The following is a 12,008-nucleotide window of genomic DNA, read 5'->3' as shown; positions in this document are numbered from 1 at the left end:
ATGCCAGAAACGCATATAATAGCAGAGGTTCACAACTTTTTCACTCAGCCCCCCCTCCACCATTTTGAAGGTTTAAAGCTTATTTCCTGCAGTTCTACACATTTTGGCATTGGGTGGATAGAACATTTTACAGTTTTAAGCAAATGTCCTTGCAATTCTATACATTTTGTCATATCTATTGTGTATTCATGTGATATTTGCGTGACTCAAACATTACAACAAAATCTATGGGCTAAAAAAACCTAGCTAAAAAATGTTAGCTGACATGGGCTAGTCGATCTGGACATTTCTGACAAGTTATAAATAGCTCTCTAAGGTATGCAATGACTGACATGACAAGAGGAAAACTGATGATGCACTACCCAATTTCAAAATTGCACCTTGTGCATTCTACTATTACAACTCTTCAGAGTAAGTTGAAAGCCGGTCTGAGTTCCTTAAAAAAAGCTGGGGGACTGCCAACTCCAAACTGCACCACATTTTGGGAACCACTGACTTAGAGCACAGCAAGAAAACATTCCCAAATTACAAATTCTTAAATCAATGGTTGTAATATTATAATGTTGTTCTAAAAGTTGGGTTTGAGATTTTCTCCAAATGAGCTCTAACTTCAGTACAGTAGGCTACAGGCAATATGTTCTTCCACCGTGTGAGTCATAGAAATCATGATCTTGCCTTCGGGGCTTTCCGGCAGTCTTCATAAAAAAAATCAAGTTAGAAACCAACTACATACATATCTGTTAGGATCCATTATCTGCTACCTGGACTTTAAACTATTTTGATGGTTGTACAATGCTGGCCTTAATCTTCAAATTAAAAAGATGTCTGCAATACATTATGTTTAATGGAAATGATGTAAATGGTGGGGTTCTACAGGATAAATAAAATATATAAAGTAATGAGTAACTCATAGTATAGTGCACTCATAGTATAGTGTACAATGACATACAAAAACAGTATGGCCTGTAATACAAATACACTGGCTTACATATGTACATACTGTATACTAATACACAATCCATGCACTACAATGATGATGAATGATTAGTCAAATAATAACAGGGTGCAGTTACAGGAAATAACAGCTACAATAGACACAACATAGTAGAGTTAGATGGCTGAGTGCACAACCACACTGGGGCCACGAGGCAAAGGCATGCACATTTGCATGTAGCAAGGTTGGAACAAGGGGAGAATGACTTCCCCTCTCTCATTGAAACCATGGAAGTTCAAGGCTAACCGCAGTACTGCAGGCATTGTTATCAAAAACAGGATCCCCAATTATAGTGAATTAAAAATTCCAATCTTTGTGGTCGATCTTCATGGAAAAAAAGAAAAAAATTGAAGACAATCATGGTACAGTGGGTTGCGAAAGTATTCACCCCCTTGGCTATTTTGCTATGTTGTTGCCTCACAACCTGGAATTAAAATGATTTTTTAAAATAATTTAATTGACACAACATACCTACCACTTTGAAGATGCTAAGTATTTTTTCTTCTGAAAGAAACAAGAAATAAGACAAAAAAATGAAAACTTGAGCGTGCATAACTATTCACCCCCCTCCCCCAAAACATTGTAGAGCCACCTTTTGCAGCAATTACAGCTGCAAGTCTCTTGGGGTATGTCTCTATAAGCTTGGCACATCTAGCCACTGGGATTTTTGCCCATTCTTCAAGGCAAAACTGCTCCAGATCCTTCAAGTTGGATGGGATCTGCTGGTGTACAGCAATCTTTAAGTCTTTCCACAGATTCTCAATTGGATTGAGGTCTGGGCTTTGACTAGGCCATTCCATGACATTTAAATGTTTCCCCCTAAACCACTCAAGTGTTGCTTTAGCAGTATGTTTAGGGTCATCTTCCTGCTGGAAGGTGAACCTCCGTCCCAGTCTCAAATCTCTGGAAGACTGAAACAAGAAGACTGCGCCAGACATAGCATTTTCCTTGATGGCCAAAAACCTACATTTTAGTCTCATTTGACCAGAGTACCTTCTTCCATATGTTTTGGGAGTCTCCCACATTCCTTTTGGCGAACACCAAACTTGTTTGCTTATTTTTTTCTTTAAGCAATGTTTTTTTCTGTCCATTCTTCCGTAAAGCCCAGCTCAGTGGAGTGTATGGCTTAAAGTGGTCCTATGGACAGATACTCCAGTGTCCGCTGTTGAGCTTTGAAGCACCTTCAGGGTTATCTTTGGTCTCTTTGTTGCCTCTCTGATTAATGCCCTCCTTGCCTGGTCTGTGAGTTTTGGATGGCGGCCCTCTCTTGGTGGGTTTGTTGTGGTGCCATATTCTTTATATTTTTATATATGTTCAAATTTTGGGATATTTGTTTATAACCCAACCCTGATCTGTACTTCTCTACAACTTTGTCCCTGGCCTGTTTGGAGAGCTCCTTGGTCTTCATGGTGCCCCTTGCTTAGTTGTGCTGCAGACTCTCGGGCCTTTCAGAACAGGTGTAATATACTGAGATCATGTGACAGATCATGTGGCACTTAGATTGCACACAGGTGGACTTTATTTAACTAATTATGTGACTTCTGAAGGTAATTGGTTGCACCAGATCTTATTTTGGGGCTTCATAGTAAAGGGGTTGAATACATATGCACGCAACACTTTTCCGTTTAAAAATAATGTATAATAATGTATATATTATAATTAAATTATTTTTTTTCATTACACTTTACCAGTTTGGACTATTTTGTGAAATAAAAATAAAAATCAACTTAAATTACAGGTTGTAATGCAACAAAATAGGAAAAACACCAAGGGGGATGAATACTTTTGCAAGGCACTTTACCAATACTTGCTTCTAATAGACCAGATGTACGTTCTTGAACTGATTATTTTAAAATCGTACACAGAAGAAGTTATAAGAATAATTTAGTTGCTAAAGGCAGCCTGCAGTACCCCGGTCAGCCTTCAACTTAAGTTACTCAATGAGAGGGTGCAGCAATGAGCAAGCCTGCAACGTCACTTCCTGGAGTAGCTCAAATGGTTATGTCTCTAAGAGATGCTATCTTAACTGACTTCGTTTGGCTTAAATGCGCTATTGAGTCTCACATAGGAATGAATGGTGTCAAGAGCTCAATGGCTTTGTCCATCCTGATATACAGTCATTGGTTGGAACCTGTTCAGAGAACAGAACTGAAAAATAACTAAATATTTAAAGGAAAGGAAAGTGATCTCTAGTGTTGTGGAACATAACCATTATTTTAAAAGCATGGGAATTTGTTTGAATAACTTTATTTTACGTTCTGTGCATTTTTTTCAGTCCAACAAAAAATGCCGTCATGGATGGCATCTATGGCTGCAAAGCACTCACTCTGTCACTCAGAAACGTGTCCTTCCAGTGTCTGCCTGACAGCTAGTTTTGTAGGCTAGTTAATGCTACTACAGTTATCAAGTTTCACATTGGATTTATTAACTACAAAAAGGTAAGACGTGTTTGAGGCACCCAGTAAGTGATATAAGGCTTTGTACAAATAGGATACATAATGTACCAAGAACCTGTAACCATGGGTATTGTTACACAAGGAGGCTATATTTATACAATACTGATCGGGTGACATAGACATAAAAAATTACTAAGAAAACACGATAGTTTGAGATCCATTGTCAAGTTGTGTATTAATGCATGTCTTAACCATTTTCATATCTCGTACAGTTACATGCACACAATAATCCAACTATTGTGGATAGTTTGATCGTTTGATTAAAACATTTAAATGCTTTGCAAGAAAAACAATTTCACTAATAATCATGTTTATATGGACACATCTGAAATCAGTTTGTATTTGAAAACTACTTCTAAAGATGCATACATTCAGTTGTGGCGAACCTACTTCACTCGTGCTAAAAAGAGTGAGGCTTGCTCGGCTGGTGCTTGCACATACAAAGATCAAATACACCACTGGAACACCGATTAAGCTGTTTACATGTCCTAATAATTCTACAGATAGCTCAGAAAACCAGGTGTTTTAATTGGCGTATGCTTACTTCGATTTTGACCTTATGCCAATTAAGATAAGCAGAGTAAGGTGTTTACATGACTGTTGCATAATCTGCCTACTGCCATAATCAGTTTAATAGCGAATTATTACTGTGCATGTAAATGTACTCTGCTTCAAGATCTATTAGGAAATCTCAGCAGATTGGTGGTGATCTCATCTGTCTCAGCACATTAGATCAAATTATTACTGTAGGTTTGTACTAAAACAATTTGGCATTCCTCCAAGGCCTAGGATTGCTCTCTGAAATGAGCTGTGTAGTGTTTTCTTACTCCCCACATCCTGTCCCCACAGGAAAGTAGTGTAGCAGCCAAGCGGAGCAGAGAGGCCTGACTCCTAGGCTGCTTGTACCAGTCCTGCCTGCAAAAGAACATGATTGGAGAGAAATTAATCTAATTAATGACTCATTCAAGGTCACATTCATCGGTTACACCCTCCAGGGTGAAATCTATATTTATAAACCTGGAGCAGATACAGTATATGATTGCTCCTCAGTGGTCTGCCCACTGGTTGCAACTTATTTGCAGTTATTTTGTGTCCACCTAAGCTGACTATCAAATTCACTCCCAGCAGACGACCAACACATGCAGGATGACTGTTATGTTTGTGGGTCCACCACTGGTCAAAAAGCTACAGACAGTCTAATTAACAAAATGTTTTTAAAGTTACGGAGCAAGTGCTTCCTATGAAAAAGATTATGAATTATCAATCACAGTGAGGCTTTACTAATCTGATTGACAAATGAAATGTTGAACACTTCGCATTTCAATCATACTTTTTATTGGACCTATGTAATCTGAAAAGTGTCTAAATAGCCTGGTACCAAAGTTGACAGGGTAGTAGTGTGTAGACGATAAAAAGAGAAAACATGCAATGGCTTACATTCCAGGCAAATCCATACATTTTATATATATATATTTAAAAAATTTAAACGTTTTACCCCTTTTTCTCCCTAATTGGTATTTACAGTCTTGTCCCATTGCTGAAACTCCCGTACGGACTCGGGAAAGGTGAACGTCGAGAGCCATGTGTCCTCCAAAACACGACCATGCCAAGCCGCACTGCTTCCTGACACGCTGCTCGCTTAACCCAAAAGCCAGCTGCACCAATGTGTCGGAGAAAACACCGTACAGCTAGCGACAGAAGTCAGCGTGCATGCACCCGGGCCCGCCACAAGGAGTCGCTAGAGCGCAATTGAACAAGGACATCCCGGCCGGCCAAACCCTCCCCTAGCCCGGACGACACTGGGCCAATTGTGCGCCGCCTCATGAGTATCCCGGTAGAGGCCGGCTGCGACACAGCGCGGGATCAAACCCGGGTCTGTAGTGACGCGTCTAGCACTGACCGCTGTGCCACTCAGGTGGCAGGCAAATCCTTCTTTTGACCTGAATCAAAATGTCAATGATTTTATATTGAAGTGTGGTGAAGTGAAAACAATGTAAATACAACACCAAAAACAATCTAACCATATGTGAATACATCCATGTATAGCAAGAGAGCTATCTTTGGTGTTACATTTTTGACATGCGAAAGCATAACCAAACACCCATGATAGGGAGTTTATGAAGTCAGATACAGTATAGCTATATTCACTCATCTTGCCTTGTTCATTTACATCATCCTGAAAGTTTCCAGAGCACCTGCAAAAGTAACTCAAGATCCCTTCTATCTGTATTTCTATGCCAATTAATGCTTTTCCTGACATACTTGAAATCCTCCGCATGTCAGTGTGGTTCAGGAGTGTACTCAAAGTAATCCCCCCAGAAAGACTATCTTGACACAATCAAAGCTGGCTTGTCTAAAGGAGAGCTAATCAAGGGGCACACAGTCAAGCACATTAGTCGTTAGCATCTATCTCTTGAATTTCAACTGGGGATACTCTCTGCTGCGCTCTGTCAAATCATTGTTCGTTTTATTGACATGAGAAAGAGATGTAGAGAAAGAGAGTGCTTGGTAAAGCATACTAAAAAAGAAAATTTTCCATACCTACTATTTACAATTAAATTCACAGTCGACATTTGGTAAATACAGAAGTTTTCACACCATTATAATGTGACTAACCTCCTGTTGAAGCAGTTCTTTGAGAGTCCCATTGGACAATAGAGTTGGCATGATGTAACAAATCTTTGATGGGCTGCGGATCCCTACACTACAGTTAACAACTGTCCTGCTGTGAGTACAAGAATCTAACTGAGGAGAAGCTCCAGGATAGATTGCCCAATGGGCAAAGTTTATGTGGGATTTGAGATGAAAATAAGAACTAAGCTTAAAGGGGATCCTAAAGGGGACGCATTACCAATACAGCAGCCCAGAGAAGCATGTGCAGAGGAGGGAGGTGAGGGCAGGACGGGGTTGAACTTGAAGAACGAATCCCAGGTTTATTGGATTTTCTGACCAGCTCAGTAGCAGGCAGGGGATGGATCAGCCCCTAAAGACCAGGCAGAAAGTGGTGAGGCATGTGAATGATAAAGATTAGCTATCGGCAAATAGATTTTTACCTCTGTCTCACATTGTTCCCAGATTCAAGATTTCCTCTGTTGACAGAAATCCCTTGAACGGTGAAAACAAAAATAAAGTGTTACCCAGTTGTGTGTCGGAAAAGTAAATGAAGATAAAGATCTCTGTCCCAATGTTTGACTGAACACACAGGTTCAGACTCAGAATTCATTGGTATGAAATACTGGAATAGCTGCATCAATCTTTTAAGGGAAGACCAACATCCAAGAGGAATTCATTCCCCTTGCATGCTTGCAATGGTCCAATAATCCTATTACATACTACCTCTATTTGAATTATTTTAAAGCCGGGTCAAAACATGATAGGATGTGGTTGTATTGTGACTTCAGATGTTCTCCAGTGGATCTCCTTAAGGTACCATAATGTGTAGAGAAACACTGTGGAAGACAGAACAGCAAAGGGTTAAGAGAGTAACGAAGAGAAGAGTCAGGGGCTGGCTCCAGTCTACTTACTTCTCATTCTTGATCTCTCGCACCCTGGAGAGGACAGGGATATTTCCAGCCTCTTTCCCACACTTGTTTCAATACCCTAATTGTCCCAAAGGGAGGACAGACTCCAGTGTGAGATAATCTGCAAATCAATGAAGGTGGTTGTAAAACTCTTACTAAGCCATGTCACCCCAGCTGGAGGTAAATTCACTCTGGATACTTCTAATTAGGAGTGTCAAACGAGTGGAGGTGTTTAAAAAGGTAGGGTGATATTCTGTCACTTTGTGTCTGTAGGCTACCCTCAACATACAGTTGTAGTGCGTTACCAGGGAAAGTTGCACTGCAAGAATTGTATTTGGTTGACATTTACCTGCAGCTCTGGTCATCAGTCACAGAACTGAAATTGGTACTACATTGTAAGATGATGTGGCAATCATAAAATGAAAAATAATTTATACAGAGCCTTGAAAGAGCGAGCCACCACCTAGCACTAGAGGAGAGTGCAGCTGTTTTTCACACTGGTCGGTTGTTGTCACAGTGCTCATAACAAAAATCCTGGAGTGTTTTTCACGACCAAAATAAAAAATGTCATGTCTTGTTGTTTATGTTTAAAATTGCTGAGTAATATAGATGATATATTTGAGAACCAGCCTCTATCTCCCGTACAAAGTTGATATAACATGAAAATATGGAAGGTTTGAATTTTGCCTGAATTTATACAGATGTTCTCTTTTTTACTTTCCTGTCAAGTATAATGTTACAAGTGTTTACAGCTTTTGATGGGAATGACTTTCAAAGTTAACTCTTTGACCTCATAAGCATTGTAGGTTTGCTCTTGCTATTAAAAGAGTCTATATGCATATATCTGTATGCAGACCTTACTGCCACAGTAATCCACGCTTTCCACAGTTTGTCTCCAAAGACCTCTCTGCCCTCAAGAAGACAAACAAAGGATCTTTATGAATCCCTTCAGGATTACCACCAACCAATAATTATTCCAACACTTAGATTAGCATTTAAAGCTAATCTAAACATATCTATGGACAGGAGGCTGATGGATGACCAGTCCACCTCTTTGCATAGGATATAACATGTTTAATAAGGTCCTTTTGTCACAGTTGGAAATATTTGTTGATCTTATACATAAATTGAATTTAAAATGAACATTGTTTAGTTAGCTTTATTTGACCAGGTAAGTTGAAGGAGAAGTTGAGAGCACATTCTCTTTTTCAGCAATGACCCAGGGAAGAGTTGCAGAGGAGAGGTCAAGGGTTGAATGAGCCAACCTGAGACTGGGGTGTTGAGGTGGCCATGGTAGCATGGGCAGTCAGGTTAGGAATTTATACAGGACACTGGGGTTAGAAGCCATTGTCTTACAACAAGTGCTATAGGATCTTTGAATGACCATTGAGAGTCACAACATCTGTTAAGCTTCCTATTTGCAGCTTCCTAGTCTCCCCAAACACTGTCCTGCCATTGGGGTCTCAGAGGGAGGCATGTCCCCTACTGGCCTTCCAACACGCCTTCCAGAGTCTTATAATGTCCCTTCCAGGTATAGAAAAGGCTCCACCTGCTTAGCTTCAAACAGAGGAAATCAGAGGGATGAAGGGTGGTATAGAAGATTTGTACAGGCTGGAAAATAGTAATAGTCTTGACCACACAACAAATGTGTATTTAATGGCATTGTTGAGAAAAAAATTAATTAAAGGAAAATTTGGCCCAAACAGCCAAGTCAGTCGCATATTCAGTGTCGTGCAGTCAGGAAATGCATGCCCTAATCCCCCAATACAAATGAGGCTGATATTCTGCCATATCACGTCCAAGGCTTAGAAAGATTATTCTTGAACCACATCGAATGCTTAAATAGATTAAGAAAACCAATACCGCATCCTGTTAGGAAACTCCTGCATTAAAGTAAGAATTAAAAAGAGGCAGGGCTTTTGGATTCCCTTATTTGCATATTTTGTGCTATTTCTGTTCGTATTGCAAAAATGTATACCTTTATAAATGCCTTAAATGGGTAGACCACAATGCTATCATGATTAATTAATAGTCTATCTGAGAAGAGGTCTGTAGGTAAAGGTTGTTTATACTGAGTGCAAGTCTCAAGCTTTCAGTTGACTCATGAGGTTACAGTGCAAGTACAGAACACATTTTGTAGCTATATAAAGCGTTTTTTCATCCATTCCCCCAGAGAATGTTTCTGTCACATTTGTACCAAGAATATTTAATTCAATTTTGGATTCCGTTATCTGCTGAGTCCAAAAACAGATGACCTGCATCTGACCCCATGATATAAAAGTGGACTTGTGGAAGAATGGGTCATAGAAGGCCGGAGAACAGTAGTGTGTTTTGCAATGGCATTTCTCTGGCAGCCTCACACGGTTGCTTTCTATTGCTCTTTTAAGGTCACTGTGTGCTTGCTGGATCTATCCTTGGGCTCCTGATGGCATTTCTTTATACAACACCATGAATATTGAGGTTGTTTAAGCCGACCTGTCCCCTACAATATAAATGGTTTTCCTGCTAAAGTATCAAAGGAAATTTATATCTCAATGTCTATCTGAGCAATTCCCCCATTTAATTGGACATCATTGCTATTGGTTTATCTTGACATTTCAGTATGAATCATCACACTAGCTACTATATTTCAGTCCCTAATGCAAACCTGTCACTGGCTTTTATCCTCATAAACATTTTGATGTTAGAAAATAAAACATGGTCCCCTGAGGGAGCTGTAAGTGAGTGGGTAAACTGCCGGGGTGAAACCTGTTAAACCCAGAGACTGTTAATTGCAATTGGGTCAGTTAGTGCTACAGGTCTGATCTGATGTATAGAGACCTGTTAGATCTACAGGCCTGCTGGGTAAGATAAATGTTGTATAACACAGCTGCCCACAGCCACTGAACTGAGATCTGTGTAGTTGGCCTTTGGAATCACCAATATCTTAACAAGCTGTCTCCTGCTTGTTTCCAATAATAAAATATAAATCACAAGACACTCTGCCCCCTTCAAGTCATGCTTCTTTTTACTGTGCTTATTCACCATGTAATAATTAGGTATACTATGTAGAAATACTACATAATTAACTATCTCTGCTTAAATGATTATCAAGACTCGGCTACTGACATGAGCACCTCATTTTAAATTATTTATAATTACTATTCACTAAGTCAAACTCCGAGTATGTGTAGATTTACTTGACAAATATAAAGTGATTCTGACTAAGTCAGAAATCTCTGGAGCAATTGCCATTTAAAGTGATAGTTCACTCTAAAATCAATGTTTGTCAGATGTTTTTAGACTTAAAAATTGTTCTTATGTCGAGATGATTCCATGTCCTGTGGTATCTATTTTGTATATCCAGCTATTTGCCTCAATATCATTTAAATTGAAAAGATAGGCACACAAATAACTAGATTAGACATTTTCTTTCTGGCCTTTCTCCTTTTATCGAGCTAATACTTGAACAAGGTTGCATTTTTTTGCATCAGCATTATGTGAGTGCACGTTTGTGCTCAAATTATCGAGAGTAGTGCTAATTCAATCTACATTATAAGGTCAAGCCTTGAAATCAGTCTTTCATAACCAGCAACAAACATTGTAGCCAACAAAATAAGTCAGTGAATATAATAAATCCATTCACATTAAGATAAGGGTCAAATCTGCCGAAACAGAAATCCATAAGCGAAATGCTCTGTGGATGCCACTTTGCCCATTTCTAATGCGCTATTTTAACATGAGCATAGTTGGCTGGAAAATGTTGGATTTTGCATAGAGTAAAACTTGAAGTGGTATTAGTGTAATTAGTTTTCAAAGACCGTTCATTTTATTGATGTATGAATCTTATTTCCTAGAGGCTTAGTTAGTGACTCCTCCCTGCTTCAGTGGTAGGCCGTCATTGTAAATAAGAAATTGTTCTTAACTGACTTGCCTAGTTATACAAAGGTTAAATAAAAAATACAAAAATGTAACTTTATTAACCATATTATTATACCCTTTACTTTAGCTACATAAAGTATCTGGAGGTAGGAGACTGAACAGGAAGAAAAGTTTATGTGTGGGAAATGAAATATAACTGTATTGCATGCTTTAGTCACATTCTTGCAAAAAAATAAATGTTTTATTTCTTAAAAACGTATGACACTTGAAAATAAGTCCGATTTCCTTTCAACTCCGGGCCTTTACCTTTCATACGTTTTTTAAAATTCAAAGTGTGGATCTCTTTGTAGTTGATTTCAAACTTATGTTCACAAGGGATGAAAGAGATTTACTTTTCCTGATGCCTTGTAAAGCATACATAAAGGTAACCTTGATGAGCTGTTCCTTTAAAGGCAAAGCCTGAGAAGTCTGAAGCTCATTTGAGAGATGTCAGATCTTCCTGTTGAGGTACTAGACAGTTGAAGTGATCCCATATTTATTCAGCAAGTCACTTTTGAATTCAGGTTAGGGGTTCAAGAGTCTCAAAGATTCTCAGCAACACTATCCTGATGAAGACTTCACCAAATTAATAGACAAAAGATTGTGCCATATTTGTTGTCATTTGGAATCAAACTGGCAACATAGCCTAATTATAATATTTGAAATGCAATAATAATAGTTTTGCGTAGGGTGATATTCATATTTGTGTAATATAGTCAACCTTTAACCTTGAATAAGGACGGAATTAAAATCACATCTTAACTTCATTAAAATCACATATTAACTACATTGAAATCACATCTTAACTTCATTATTATGTGTGAAGAAACAAAAAAAGTATTCTATGTATATATATTTTTTTATAATTGTGTGTCCACAATGGATGGTTCAAATCTACTGTCACTGGCAGGACTATGTACTAGCTCATAGTCAGCCAACCACAAATCAACAACCTCGCAATGTTGAAAAGCAGAGTAAGGGACACACTGAATGTCTCCATGGCTCTCTAAAGATTTTTATCTCCGTTTCCATCTTGTATGGACAGATTATTCTCTCTTCTGCCAGGGTCTTTGCTGACCCTTTGTCAAGTCTATGCGCTGAGAAAAAAGGAAGTTAGCAAATCAATCCTAAAGACAT

Source organism: Oncorhynchus tshawytscha, linkage group LG09, assembly GCF_018296145.1.
Source record: "Oncorhynchus tshawytscha isolate Ot180627B linkage group LG09, Otsh_v2.0, whole genome shotgun sequence".
In the NCBI taxonomy this organism is placed as follows: domain Eukaryota; kingdom Metazoa; phylum Chordata; class Actinopteri; order Salmoniformes; family Salmonidae; genus Oncorhynchus; species Oncorhynchus tshawytscha.
The sequence above is the reverse complement of the archived record's forward strand: the minus strand, read 5'-3'. Positions refer to the sequence as shown.